General features: G+C 48.2%; 1 pseudogene; it reads right to left on the bottom strand.

Annotated features, from left to right (window-relative positions):
• LOC134603374 (long-chain fatty acid transport protein 2-like) overlaps nt 1-14,942 on the bottom strand; it is a 71,014-nt pseudogene that overhangs the window by 49,011 nt on the left and 7,061 nt on the right.

The following is a 14,942-nucleotide window of genomic DNA, read 5'->3' as shown; positions in this document are numbered from 1 at the left end:
CCCTGGCCAAATGTGCGGGGTATCTGCTTAGACTTGTCACCCTCCTGGGGATCCCCCCTTCGGGGCCTATCAACAGATTCCCTATCTAGGGGGACCAGTACAAGAAATCTACATACTCACCATTCAAGATCCTCTCCTGCATCTCGGTGGGGACATGCACCCCCAAGGGAAATATAAGGCTCCCTGGTAGACTAGGTCTATAACCCCCTAGCACTGCACTAGACCCCAGCGCTCCGGCACCCTGCGATTGCGTCCCCCCCAAGCAACTTTTCTAACACTGTGCGCAGCAAACTTAAAACCTCCCTAGAGCTGCCCTGTTCCCCTGGAAACTCGCCTGGAAACTCGCCCCATGCGCTAGCACATGACAACTCACCCCTGGAGAGATGTGCAGCTGGCTCCAGCACAGCAAGTAGGATTGCCTCTTCCTCACCCCTGGAAAGCTGCCCACCTGGCTCATGTACAGCAGTTAGGGTATCCTCCTCTTCAAACTCCATCCCAGAGTCCGAATCAAGCTCTCTCCAACCGGTGCCGGTTCTCCTTCCCGGTCTTGTAAGTCCTCCTCCGGGGTTTACGACCCGCCAGAGAGGCTGTGGAGGTGGGGCCTGTGATGTGGCACTTCCCAGACATGCCAGCATCACGTATGCGCCCATCTTGGGTCCTCATCTCAGGTGCCTGGTTGGAGCGCCCATGCCTCCTGTTCGCCCGAGGGACCTCTGAAACAGAAGTCATACCGGTTGGACCAGTCTCCGCCCTCTGCGCCGGGTACCGCTCCTCCGCACTGAACTGGGAGATAACTGCGTCGGAGGCCTCGACCGCCTGGCCCTCCAACCATCTGCAGGGGGACCATCCGCCATCCTGTCCAACAATGCAACACCCGATCTTCCTGCAACGCCGGCCATCACCTCCTCTAGGGCACCTGAACCATGAGACTCCAGGTAAGTCCTCAGCAACTCAACCAGTGCCTCTTGGGACACCGTTGTTCTAGCAGACAACATGTTGCACTAGCCAATTAATTAGTAAGGCAATTGGTAATTAATCGCTAATAATGGATTTTTTTTTTTTTAGGATGAAACAAAAGCCAGGATCCCTTACTCTCCTTCCATCTGACCACCCCCCTTACTGCTGGCCAGCAGTCATGCACCCCTCCTCCCCCCCTTCCTTTTAGTCCATTAGTCCAGGGAGTTGCTTTCTTAGGCCTGAATTAAATATTTTTCCTTTGAGCAGGAAAATTAAAGGAACACTATAGTCACCTAAACAACTTGAGCTTAATGAAGCAGTTTTAGTGTATAGATCATGCCTCTCAGGTTTTACTGCTCAATCCACTGCCATTTAGGAGTTAAATCACTTTGTTTCTGTTTGTGCAGTCCTTGCCACACCTCCCCTGTCTATGATTGACACAGCCTGCATGGAAAAACTGGTTTCACTTTCAATCAGATGTCATCCCCTCCTCCTGGAACTCAGGCCGCCGCTGGGAAGAGAGACCGGGTGTCTCCTCTCCCTGTGAGATGCACTGCCGCTGGGGATCTGGGTCGGGTATCCAGCGTCCCTGTAGGGCCGGTGGAGAGACCTCGGTCCCATCTCCACCTGCCATCTGTGTGCGTCCCCAGGACAAGTCCATGAGGTCCACTATCTCCGGTACCTCTGGCTGGTGGAGGAGAGGGAGGCCGGTTGCCTCCCCTCCCCAGGACGCTGGTTGCTGTACGGTGGAGTGATCTGCCATCACCTCCTCCTGAAACTCAGGCCGCCGCTGGGGAGAGAGACCGGGCGTCTCCTCTCCCTGTGAGATGCACTGCCGCTGGGGATCTGGACTGGGTACCCAGCATCCCTGTAGGGCCGGTGGAGATACCTCGGTCCCATCTCCACCTGCCGCCTGGGGTTCCTCCCAGTACACCTCTGATATCTTCCCAGCAGAAAGGGTCTGGATCTGGGTCTGTCACCTTGCTGTCCTGCTGAGCCTTCCCAATGGAGTGGAAGAGATTTCGGTAGTCCTGCTCCAGTTCCCACTCCAGGGTTGCTAGGTGAGCCAAGTCTTGCTCTACCTCATGGAGGTCATCCCAGTCATGCCTAGCCTCCCTTTCGTAAAAAATATCCTGAAGTCTGGTCTGCGCAGGGCTCCCGAAGTCAGACTCTGCAAAGGACTCCCATAACAAGCCAGGACCATCAAACTCCTCTCCCTCTGGCTTGTCATGCTCGGCTGTCCCGGGTATACACTGTGCCATATACCACCAGAGTGCCTGGTAGGCATCCTCCAGCCATAACTCCTGCCATGCCCGGTGCTCCAGTTCCTTTACCCATTCCTCCAGGGGCTGCTCTCCCAGGAAGGGCATCCGCAGGGCCACTTGCTTTTGCAACCGCTGTTCTTCACTGGGGAGACTCTCACCCCGCCGCCGCTGTACCTCATCCAGGGCATCGTACCATAACTCCTTACAAGTGACCTCTCTCCAGTCCGGTATGCACTCCTCTGATACAGGCCCATTCTGTTGGGCCAAGTGCTGCTGTAACCTCCAGTGGAACTCCTCTTCCATGTTGCTGGGGATAGGGACGCTGCCCGTAGCTAGCTCTATCCCTTGAGTTCCTCTGAAGCCAGGGTCACTGCACGAGTGCTAGCGTTGCCCTCCATGCACTATACACTAGTGCCTTCCTTGAATCCTCTGTGCAGGGAAAAAGAAGGAAAAATCCCGCCGCTTGCCACCAATTGTGATGGTACAGTGCTTTACTCCGTCAAGCATTCCCTTCTTCCCATAAAATAATATTCCCAATAGTCCAAAGGAATCAATATTGCTGGCATCGCCAAATAATCCACACATGAGCCAAAGCTTAATGCTGGAACAGAACTTTACTGGAAGTAAAAACAACAGGTATTCAAGCTACAGTTTATTTTATGCCCTGCTCCCATGTAGGGGAGGGACACACACGTTATCTACAGTAGCCAATAAAACAGAGGTTACAGCCCACACAAAATCCTCCCCTCTGCCTGTGATTCAATTATCTTATACAATAGAAAATGCAATTATCACAGGCAGGAAAAATACCGTTTTTACAGCATATTCATAACTTCTAAAATATACATCACATTCACATAAAAATTATATATTCACAATCAATCCATTCAGGGGAACAACATATCAAAGAAATGCATGGATCAGACCAGGGGTTCAGAAGTTAGTAAAGTATCTTTTGGGGCCTGGCTGGCAGCATGGCTATCTGGCCCAAACTGGTTTTACAGAGCCCTCTATCCTGGAGACAATGGGGAAAAAAATCCAATTATATCCAGGGATAGAGGCAGACTCCCTTGAACACATGTTACCAGTAAAGCACAAAAGGATACAAAAATACATAACTCCTATCATACTGAATTTAACGGGCCAAATCTCCCAGGGTCCATAGTCACAGGGCAAGAGGCGGGCAAGCAGGCACAAGTGGCGAAGGGCACTTCGTCACAGTAATAAATCCATGAATAAAGTAGCAGGGAGGGAAAGTACCGAATGAATGGAGGGGGATTCTTCACAGCCCCTTTTACCCTGTCCAATAACTCTAGAAGAACCGGCATCTTATCCTCTGGCAACCAAAAAATCATGTGAACCATATCAATTTCGATCCCGAGATTGGGGCCCCGAGATCCCGACAGCGAACGGGCCAACAGTCTTCTGTTTGGCGACCGGGACCCCAAACTCCTTAGCTACCGCCCGAAAGGAGTCCAACAACTCCTGGCACGCCAGAGACCCGGCCGGCCCCACAAACAGGAAGTCATCCGAATAGTGCGTGACCGAGCTCCACCCCGCCTGCTGTACCGTGACCCATTCGAGAAAAGAAAACTCTCGAAGTATGAGCAAGAAATCGCGCACCCCATGGGTAAGCACATATCGTAGTAATAGCAACTCCGAAAATGGCAGCCCAGGAGGTGGAAACACTCTGGGAACACTGGCAACAGGCGAAATGCCGACTCGATGTCCGACTTCGCCAGCTGCGCTCCCGCGCCCACTTCCCGCACCAACTCCAACGCCCTATTGAAGGACGCGTATCTCACTCGGCACACCTCCTTCCCGATGTAATCATTCACCGATCCCCCAGCCTGGTAGGACAGGTGATGAATCAATCGGAAGGAGCCGGCCTCTTTTTTGGGTACTAGCCCCAATGGCGACATGCGCAGATTGGGGAAGGGAGGGAAGTCAAAGGGGCCAGCCATCCGCCCTAATCCCACCTCGCTGTCAAGCTTGACCTGGAGCATATCCTCCTTACCTCGGATGGATTTCAAATTTTCCGCAAAAAAGTCAGAAAAAAACAAGGTATCCAAAACCCAATCCTAAACCCCCCCTCCGGAACCTCGCGGGGTGCTTATTGGGATACCGGTTGAGGCATGGCCTCACTTCTAGGTACATCCTCCTTGACGGCTCCCCTCCCAGGGGTCTGTCTTCATTTTTTGAAGCAGCACATCGCAGGGTGCGCTCCTCCACAATGGGAGCATTCGTGACAGAACCGACAGGAACTGAACCATTTGCACTGGCTCTTGTTGAAGAGCCAGCAGACCCCTCTCTTGTGTCCCGCTGACGCAGCAGTGTGCGCACTGGCTGACCCAGGAAAGTGCAACGTCCGGCACGCCGTCATAAGAAGAAGCCACAGGCTACCATGCTGCATGCTAAAATCCATCTGTGGGCATGCCTCCATTTTTTTTACGAAATTGTTGGTCATACCGAAACCAACATTGGCCCCCGTAAATCTTATAGGCTCCCCAGATTAAATCTGGGTACCCAAACAGGGAGCTAGCCTTCTCTGGAAAACGACGCACCAACACGCTAGCTAAACATTAAACCCTGCAACCACTGGCCAAATGTGCGGGGTATCTGCTTAGACTTGTCACCCTCCTGGGGATCCCCCCTTCGGGGCCTATCAACAGATTCCCTATCTAGGGGGACCAGTACAAGAAATCTACATACTCACCATTCAAGATCCTCTCCTGCATCTCGGTGGGGACATGCACCCCCAAGGGAAATATAAGGCTCCCTGGTAGACTAGGTCTATAACCCCCTAGCACTGCACTAGACCCCAGCGCTCCGGCACCCTGTGATTGCATCCCCCCCAAGCAACTTTTCTAACACTGTGCACAGCAAACTTAAAACCTCCCTAGAGCTGCCCTGTTCCCCTGGAAACTCGCCTGGAAACTCGCCCCGTGCGCTAGCACATGACAACTCACCCCTGGAGAGATGTGCAGCTGGCTCCAGCACAGCAAGTAGGATTGCCTCTTCCTCACCCCTGGAAAGCTGCCCACCTGGCTCATGTACAGCAGGTAGGGTATCCTCCTCTTCAAACTCCATCCCAGAGTCCGAATTAAGCTCTCTCCAACCGGTGCCGGTTCTCCTTCCCGGTCTTGTAAGTCCTCCTCACTATATTCACCTAAACAACTTGAGCTTAATGAAGCAGTTTTAGTGTATAGATCATGCCTCTCAGGTTTTACTGCTCAATCCACTGCCATTTAGGAGTTAAATCTCTTTGTTTCTGTTTGTGCAGTCCTTGCCACACCTCCCCTGGCTATGATTGACACAGCCTGCATGGAAAAAACTGGTTTCACTTTTAATCAGATGTACTTTACCTTAAACAATTGTATCTCTTGCTCTGCAAATTGAACTTTAATCACATACAGGAGACTCTTGCAGGGTCTAGCAAGCTATTAACATAGCAGTGGATAAGAAAATCTAAATTAAATAGAACTTGCGATAAAGTAATTCTAAACTTTACAGGAAGTGTTTAGGAAGGCTGTGCAAGTCACATGCAGGGAGGTGTGACTAGGGTTCATAAACAAAGTGATTTAAAGGGAAACTCCAGTGCCAGGAAAACAATCCATTTTACTGGCACTGCAGGTCCCCTCTCCCTCCCACCCCCCAATCCCCGGTTGCTGAAGGGGTGAAAACCCCTTCAGTAACTTACTTGAGGCAGTGACGATGTCCCTCGTCGCTGCTTCCTCCTCTGCCGCCGCTCCTCCTCTGCATTGCGTCGGCTGGTGGGCGAGACTGATCCCGCCCATCGGCCGGGGAGACCTAATGCGCATGCGTGGCAATGCCGCGCATGTGCATTAGCGCTCCCCATAGGAAAGCATTGGAAATGCATTTCAATGCTTTCCTATGGGGAAATGAGTGACGCTGGAGGTCCTCACATGGTGTGAGGACGTCCAGCAACGCTCTAGCACAGGTTTCCTGTGCTTGAAACAAGGAAGTGCCCTCTAGTGGCTGTCTAGTAGACAGCCACTAGAGGTGGAGTTAACCCTGCAAGGTAATTATTGCAGTTTATAAAAAACTGCAATAATTACACTTGCAGGGTTAAGAGTAGTGGGAGTTGGCACCCAGACCAATGGGCAGAAGTGGTCTGGGTGCCTGGAGTGTCCCTTTAACTCCTAAATGGCAGAGAATTGAGCGGTGAGGCTGCAGGGGCATGTTCTATACACCAAAACTGCTTCATTAAGCTCAAGTTGTTTTGGTGACTATAGTGTCCCTTTAAAACTAAACCCTATCAGTGCTAATATTATAGAGTATAAGAATTTAACAGCATATATCCTACATAGGAGGTTTCACCAAATTGGACGGCTCCCTTTGTATGAGAAATACAGCAACCAAGACTATTGTTTCAACAATATTAGGCTTTGTTAGTGAGGTATTGTTGATACTCCCATATGAGTTGTCAGTATTCTCTTGCACCCTGTTTTAGTTTGTTTGCTCTCCCTAAGTTAAAAGGGTAACCCAGATGAGGGCCCCTTGTTTACTGTGCCAAGAGGGGTATTTGCTATACCCGACTAATGAGGCCTAACAAGGCTCAAATGGTCGTATGGGGTGGCTGTATCTCCCGTGTGGAGAGGCCTGCCTGCACTTTGGATCTCAAGTTATTTATTGGATTTGATTAGACCAATATGCAAATTGTTTAGCTTCTCATTGTTACGGCACAAAATTAGCTGAAACCAACTTGAGAAATGAGCGAGGGACTCACTGAAGGGCAAGCTATTTGAGTTGTTGTCTGTTCTATTGCCCCCGGTTTTAGTTTGGTTTTAATTCTGTTTATTTATATTATTTACAGGGATGCAGTGATGCCGATTAACACTTGACATGAACCGTGAAGACGTACTTATTTTGAGAACCAAAAAATAAAAACAAATAATAATAATAATGTTATACTCTACAGCCCTGTCTCTTCATTTCATGTCCAATGCAACTAAATATACAAATACATTTTGGATGAGCAAAATATTTGAATATGATATCAGATTGTATTTTTTACTTAAACTGCATAGCTTTGTCTAGGAGGAACAAAGTTTTACAGCTAATAAATAAACATCTACAAGGCAGTACATTTAGCAAAACTATTGCAGGATAAATTACCTGTTGTCCCAGAAGTATAAATATATAAAGCTAGAGAATGACCATTGACTTTTGATCTATATGATCTGGGAACAGACTTGTCGGAAGCAAAATCCATCTTATCGAGAAGACTGTCTACTCCGATGGTGGGAGATTCTCTGCTTAAATAAAACACCTGCACACCATCTTCCTCCAATGCCGGTAGCACTTCCTCCACAGCATCTTGTAGCTCTGATCGGAGAAAATAAAGCATTAAATATTTGGCATTAAAACCAATAAGCTACTTGGATGTATCAGTATTAATAATAATTAAGCAATTATTACAATGTCTTTAATCAATGCAGAATGCCTGTACTACATACAAAATGTAAAGGAACACTCTAATTTCAGCAATTCAAGCATATATTCCTAACAGAGTGTTTTCCTAGCAATTAAGACGATTTACTTATCTTTAGTCCCCCACCGCACTTGCTTCACCATGGCTGCCACTACTACCCTGGCTAAGATTGTCATTTATGATGATCTTAGCCAATCCAATGCTTCCCCATAGGGAAGCATTTGGGGCTTGTATACACAAACAACAAATGATGCACTGCACCAATCAGCATCTCCCCAAAGAGATGCATTGTCTCAGTGCAATCTCTATTGGTAGAGTTTGACGCCTTCATGCTGAGCAAAGAATGCTGGACCACATCAAGAATTCCCTCTGCTGGTTTTCTCACAAAAGGCAGGGTTTACCTTCCTGAGACTGCAGGGACAATCTCTTTACACCAGAATCACTACATTAAGCTGTAGTGGTTCTGGTGCTTAGAGTGTTCCTTTATGTTTAATGCAGTGGTTCTGGTGCCGGCTAAGCACTGTAAATGCTGTTTTTTCATGAGAAGGCAGTGTTTACATTGCTGCCTAGTAACATCTCTAGTGTCTGTCACTCAGACACCCAATAGAGGCACTTCCTGGGTTAACTTCTGGAACATTTGCTGGGTCTATGTTCAATGTTACCAAGCTCTGCATAGAGACACTGAACGCACCCCTTAGAGATGCATTGATTTAATATATCTCTAAAAGGTGATGCTGACTGGCGGCACTGCGGGTTTGCCACACACAGAGCCGCGATCAGAAATTTTGGGGCTCCTAACACAGCTCAAGGTCTGGGTCCCCACCTTCAAGCCCTGCCCAGGGCCCGCCTCAAAACCCTGCCCACATGAATACACACACAAACACACGCACTGATACAAAGGTACACAGATACACACAAAGATACACATACTGACACACAGACATACATAGTGACACACAGACACATACTAACAAACATACAGACACACACGCACACAGACAGACATACACACACACACACACACAGAGCTAATTTTTCAGCCTCCCTCCTGTTTCTTACCTTTGCATTGCAGGAGGGTGGCTGGGGCTGATGGGGCTAGCGTGGCTCTCCATCTTCATGGCCTGGCTGTCTCTCCTCCTTCCCGCACGGTGTGAGCTGGGAGGAAGTGGCTGGCCATCACTTCCTCCCAGCACTACTTGCGGCTGCAATTTTTTTTTTTTAAAGGGGGACACAGCGCTGACCGGGCCCCTGAAGATATAGGGCCCATTGGGTGGCCCTAAATGCTTGGGCGGTATTCTAAAGAGTTAGTAGGTCACTACAGCGTTGGGAATGCATGTTTGTATTCCTTATGCTATAGTGTTCCCTTAAGAATATATTCAGTAAACTGGGCATTAAAGATAATTAACAAGGGGAGGACATACTTAGGCCATACTAGACAAACTGAAACTATTCTCCAAAACAGCTTGTTTTCCAGTTCAGGTATTTTTGCCTGAAATTTGCAATTTTCTTAACCCTTATAGTAAATAGACTTTAAAAATGAAAACATTGTAAGGATTATCTCCTGAGCTCTGGCTGTGAGAAGCCCCTCATGAGGCAGCAAGGTTTTCAATAGACCCCCCTGCTCAGCCCTATTCTACCTCACCTATTCAAGGGGGCTTCATGGTCTAACATATGTATTCCATCTAATTATCCACTGGGCCACCAGGGATTACACCTTCTCCATCCAAAAGGTAAGTAGGTACGTGAAAAAAAACCAAAAAAAAAACACAGTCTTCCACTCACCCCCCCCCCCCCCCCGACATACACACACACACACACACACAACACTCAGCCACTACACACATACCTGGACAACCTTAATGTGGTTCTGAGTATTGGTAATTTACAAGGGAATTGCTAACGTTATTTTTGAATAGCCAAATTGATCAGTGACCAACACATCTGCGTTTCCAGCTCTGGTATATTTACTTTAAATTTGTAATTTCCTTAGAAAAGTTTAGTGCAGCAAATAGAATTGAAAAACTAATTGTTTATTCTGTTAGTTGGCCAAGGTGTGACTATAGCATACTTGGAGAATTTTTATGAATCGGCTATGGCTGCCTATTTTTTTTGTAATTTCATTTTCAATTCAATACAATTTGATGGGTAACTATTTGTGTTGGCTTTATAGGTGGTATCAGTGAAAGTATGGGGTTAAGATAAGAGAAATTAACTGTAGGGCTCCTTTAACTTTTTTATTTTGCGAAATAGATGAAAATAAATTGGGGAAAGAATTGGACTTTATGGGTTATTACATTTCAGAACTATGAAGCATCTCAGGAAAAGAAGATGTACAGAGGAAATGAAAATCACTTGCTCACCCAGTGAAAACTTTTAAATCATGGATAGTGATGTCGCGAACATAACATTTTCGGTTCGCGAACCGCGAACACGAACTTCCGCAAATGTTCGCGAACCGGGCGAACTGCCATAGACTTCAATAGGCAGGCGAATTTTAAAACCCACAGGGACTCTTTCTGGCCACAATAGTGGTTAAAGGGGGGGGGAGGAGACCTACTCTCCTTCCCACCCCCCGGCCCCCACCCCTGGGCGGCGGGTGGGGGCCATAAAGATAATGAGGGGGGACCTACTGTCCTCCCCCCCCCAGCTCCCACCCCTGGGCGGCGGGTGGGGGCCATAATGGTAATGAGGGGGGGGACCTACTGTCCTCCCCCCACTCCGGCCCCCACCCCTGGGCGGCGGGTGGGGGCCATAAAGATAATGAGAGGGGAACCTACTGTCCTCCCCCTTTCCGGCCCCCACCCCTGTGCGGCGGGTGGGGGCCCTAAAAATAACAATAAGGGGGGACCTACTGTCCCCCCCACCCCCCACCCTGAGCGGTGGGTGGGGGCCCTAAAATTAAAAATAAGGGGGGGACCTACTGTCCCCCCCGGCCCCCACCCCTGAGCGGCGGGTGGGGGCCCTAAACATAACAATAAGGGGGGGACCTACTGCCCCCCCCCGGCCCCCACCCCTGAGCGGTGGGTGGGGGCCCTAAAATTAACAATACGGGGGGGACCTACTGTCTCCCCTGGCCCCCACCTCTGAGCGGCGGGTGGGGGCCCTAAAATTAACAATAGGGGGGACCTACTGTCCCCCCCCGGTGCCCACCCCTGAGCGGCGGGTGGGGGCCCTAAAATTAACAATAAGGGGGGACCTACTGTCCCCCCACCGGCCCCCACCCCTGCGCGGTTGGTGGGGGCCCGAAAAATACCAATAAGGGGGGGACCCTAGTCACCCCTCCCCCCAAACATTTTTTATCTCCCTACCTACCCCCCTCACCCTAAAAATAATGAGGGGGGGGCCTTTAACTAAAAACCTGTAAAAAAAAAAATGCGATAAAAACAACTTACCATTCGATGTTTTCTTTCTTCTAAAATCTTCTTTCTTCAGCCCCCAAAAAGGGCAAATAAAAAAACATAATAACCGACGCAATTAAAAAAAAAAAGAAAAAAAAAGAAAAATCCATGTTCACCCATGGAGGGCTCCGCGCAGACTGAGCTCTGCAGGGCGGGGGAAGGCTTATAAAGCCTTGTCATGCCCGGAAATTAGGCTAAAAACACTCTGATTGGCTGTCAATCAGAGTGCTCTTTGTCATTTTACACAGCGTGGGAAAATTCCAAAGAACTTTCCCACGCTGTGTAAAATGACACAGAGCACTGTGATTGGATGGATTTCAAGCCATCCAATCACAGTGCTCTGTGTCATTCTACACAACGTGGGAAAGTTCCATTTCAATAGGTCCTTTTTTTTTTTAATAGTGAGCAGCCACAGGCTGCTCACTGTTTATTAGACATGCCCCTACTCGCGGTATTGCGAGTAGGGGCACAATTTACTAATACTAAGTAATTTTTACTTAGTATTAGTAAATTTGGCCACAAAAAAAAAAAATAGGGGGCGAACCGAACATCGCATATGTTCGCCGTCCATGGCGAACGCGAACACGCTATGTTCGCCAGGAACTATTTGCCAGCGAACCGTTCGGGACATCACTAATCATGGATGAAACCGATATTTTCCATGTCTGCATTAGCTATTCTTTTAGCAGAAGCAGAACACCTATAGCAAAATGGAACCATAACCACTGCATCTGACTCTTTAATGAACTGTAGGTTAAAATCTCTCACACATGTCTTTATATATAATCTTTTAATTTTTACAGAGCTTAAAAAACTGACTCTTCCATACCTTTTGAACGGCTATAGAATGGGACATTCATGCACGCAGACACATATCTCACAGGACACAGAGACTTGGTTGGGAGTCGCGCCCGCTGATTTAGGCTTAAATGCAGCAGGTGCTAGTGGCGGGTATGGTCCTTGCTGAACCAGTTGGGAAATGGAGTACACTGGAAGAAGGAATGCCGGGTCTGGTCCCTCCCCTAACCTCGGAAAGGTTTTGGTAATTGTGCGTGCCCCCCATGCCAGTAAAGGCGGCCAGGGGTTGGCATGGGGAATTGGAAGGCCAAGGTGAAGGCCAGTTATCTTGGACGAGGGGGGAGGGCAGGTACCCTGGAAGGGGGTACTCTAGAGTTGTTATGGTCCGGTTGGCAAGGACGAGTTTGAAGTAAAAATATTGGTTTATATATTTATGCTTGTTATTTATAAATAAAGCTGTGGCCTGTTTTATACCACACTTATGTCTCTTGGCTTTAATTGGGGGGAGGACGGGAAAAACGAGTTTATGATTATAATGGGATCGCACCACACAATAACCACTACCTGCACACAAGGCCCAGAGGAGGCGGGCTGAAAGCTAGCCGGATAGGAGGCATGTGTGGGTGTGGTGGGTGTAGGTGTCACAAGTTGGGGGTGTCGCTTAGCTTGGGGTTAGGGTGGGGTCATATAAAGAGCAGTCATTTTGTTCCCTTACCTCAGCCTTCTTAGAAATAACGGCTGGTAACATCTTCCCTCCCTCCCGCCCTTTGTGGTTGATTGTAGTCTTATTGTATATCTCTAACTTTATTTCTTGTCACAGCCGGCAGGTATGGTGCTTGCTGAACCAGTTGGGAAATGGAGTACACTGGAAGAAGGAATGCTGGGTCTGGTCCCTCCCCTAACCTCGGAAAGGTTTTGGTAATTGGGCGTGCCCCCCGTGCCAGTAAAGGCGGCCAGGGGTTGGCATGGGGAATTGGAAAGCCAAGGTGAAGGCCAGTAATCTTGGACGAGGGGGGAGGGCAGGTACCCTGGAAGGGGGTACTCTAGAGTTGTTATGGTCCGGTTGGCAAGGACGAGTTTGAAGTAAAAATATTGGTTTATATATTTATGCTTGTTATTTATAAATAAAGCTGTGGCCTGTTTTATACCACACTTATGTCTCTTGGCTTTAATTGGAGGGAGGACGGGAAAACGGGTTTATGATTATAATGGGATCGCACCACACAATAACCACTACCTGCACACATGGTCTTCTCCTGCAGGAGAAGCTGGATGTCTGTCTGCTGAAAAGCACAGCCAACACAGGACTGCACTCATTGGACCTACATGGCCCTGCTTTTGCTTGGTTGCTGCTGCCAATATAAATTTGATTCCTCAATTCCTCTCCCATAACGGATATGCCTGGCGAGTTGTTGGGTAGAGCAAGTGTCACATTCTCCCCAGCCACTCACCTGGCACATACATAAAGATAGATAATAAGAGACTAAAAATGGTCATACTGTGTAATTTGGGAATTGAAAAACTTAAAGGATCACTATAGTGTCAGCAAAACAAACTCATTTTCCTGACACTATAAAACCCTTAGGTCCCCCCACCCTCAGGGCCCCCCTCCCTTGGTGCTGAAGGGGTTAAAACCCCTTCAGTTACTTACTTTATTCCAGCACTGGGCTCCCTCTGCGCTGGTGACCTCTCCTCCCATGCTGACGTCAGCTCCCGAGTGGAGCGGAACGCGCATGCGTGGCAAGAGCCGCGTACGCATTCAAACAGTCTATAGGAAAGCATTTCTCAAAGCTTCCCTATGGACGTTCTGCACGATGGAATGCAACTTTCGCATCCAGTGTTGCAGAAGCGCCTCTAGCGGCTGTCAGGAAGACAGCCACTAGAGGTTGGATTAACCCTGCAATGTAAACATAGCAGTTTCTCTGAAACTGCTATGGTTACACCTGAAGGGTTAAAACCTGGGGGACCTGGCACCCAGACCACTTCATTGAGCTGAAGTGGTCTGGGTGACTATAGTGTCCCTTTAAGCTTCCTTTTATGCAATATTATGTAATACAAATTTCCATCTTGCTTTGATTTAAATATAAATCCCATACAGAGGAAAACCATTGCAAACAACTTGAACAAACAGACAGATACAGATACGGTTGTTTAGAATTTTATAACATGACAGGAGGCTTCGTATTTGCTTAAGTCTCTCTTTACTAGAACTCCACAGAAGCACAGAAAAACATCCAATCAGAAAAAAGTTAGGTACTATAAAACTCCCCTCCCCATGCATCATTTCCTCTTTCTTTGCTGCTCTGCAGACAGTACAGGTCAGAGTACCACTGCCTCCTGCTTCTAGTGGGTGGCTTTGGGATTTAGTGTGATTTATTTATGATTTATATTTATATTATTCAGTTACCATATTGTGTATTTATTTGTATATATTATATATGTATATACTGTATTTAGTTATATATTATATTATTTTCTTTTTATATATTTAATGTTTATTTCTGTATTTAGTTATTTATTATATATTTTTATAATTATTTTCCTTTTATATATTTAAGGTTTATTATATTTAGTCATATGTTTCTTGTTTATATATGTATATACTGTATTTCATTTTTATACTTATATATTTTAGTTTGTTTTTTAGTGGCTTTGGGCTTCTGCCCGTTTTTTCCTCATTGCTCCCCCTGTTATTGGGGATGTTTCCTTCATGTGGTTTTAGAGGGGTTTCCTGGGGATCCTTTTGGTTTTGCCCCTCTTCCCTGCCCCCCCCCCACCACCACTCCCTAGCGCCCTCCTATCAGCCCCCCGCGGGCTACAGGCGCTCTGCCCGGGGAGGCAGGAGACTAGCCGTTTGGCTGCCTTCTCTGTCTCCCCGAGCTCCAGTGTGAGCATGCCGGCGCCCGGGGTTACTCGCGGTCAGATGCGAGTACCCGGCGGCCGGGTCATCTCACACACGTGGCCGCCTCACCGCGGCCGGCTTCTTCATGGAGCCACGTGCAGCCGACCGGCGAGAGGAGGGTGCACCTACTCACAGCCCCCCCTCCAGACGCGGTGGTCGGACCGCAG

Source organism: Pelobates fuscus, chromosome 3 (assembly GCF_036172605.1).
Source record: "Pelobates fuscus isolate aPelFus1 chromosome 3, aPelFus1.pri, whole genome shotgun sequence".
NCBI lineage: Eukaryota > Metazoa > Chordata > Amphibia > Anura > Pelobatidae > Pelobates > Pelobates fuscus.
This window is presented reverse-complemented; position numbering and strand designations above follow the sequence as displayed.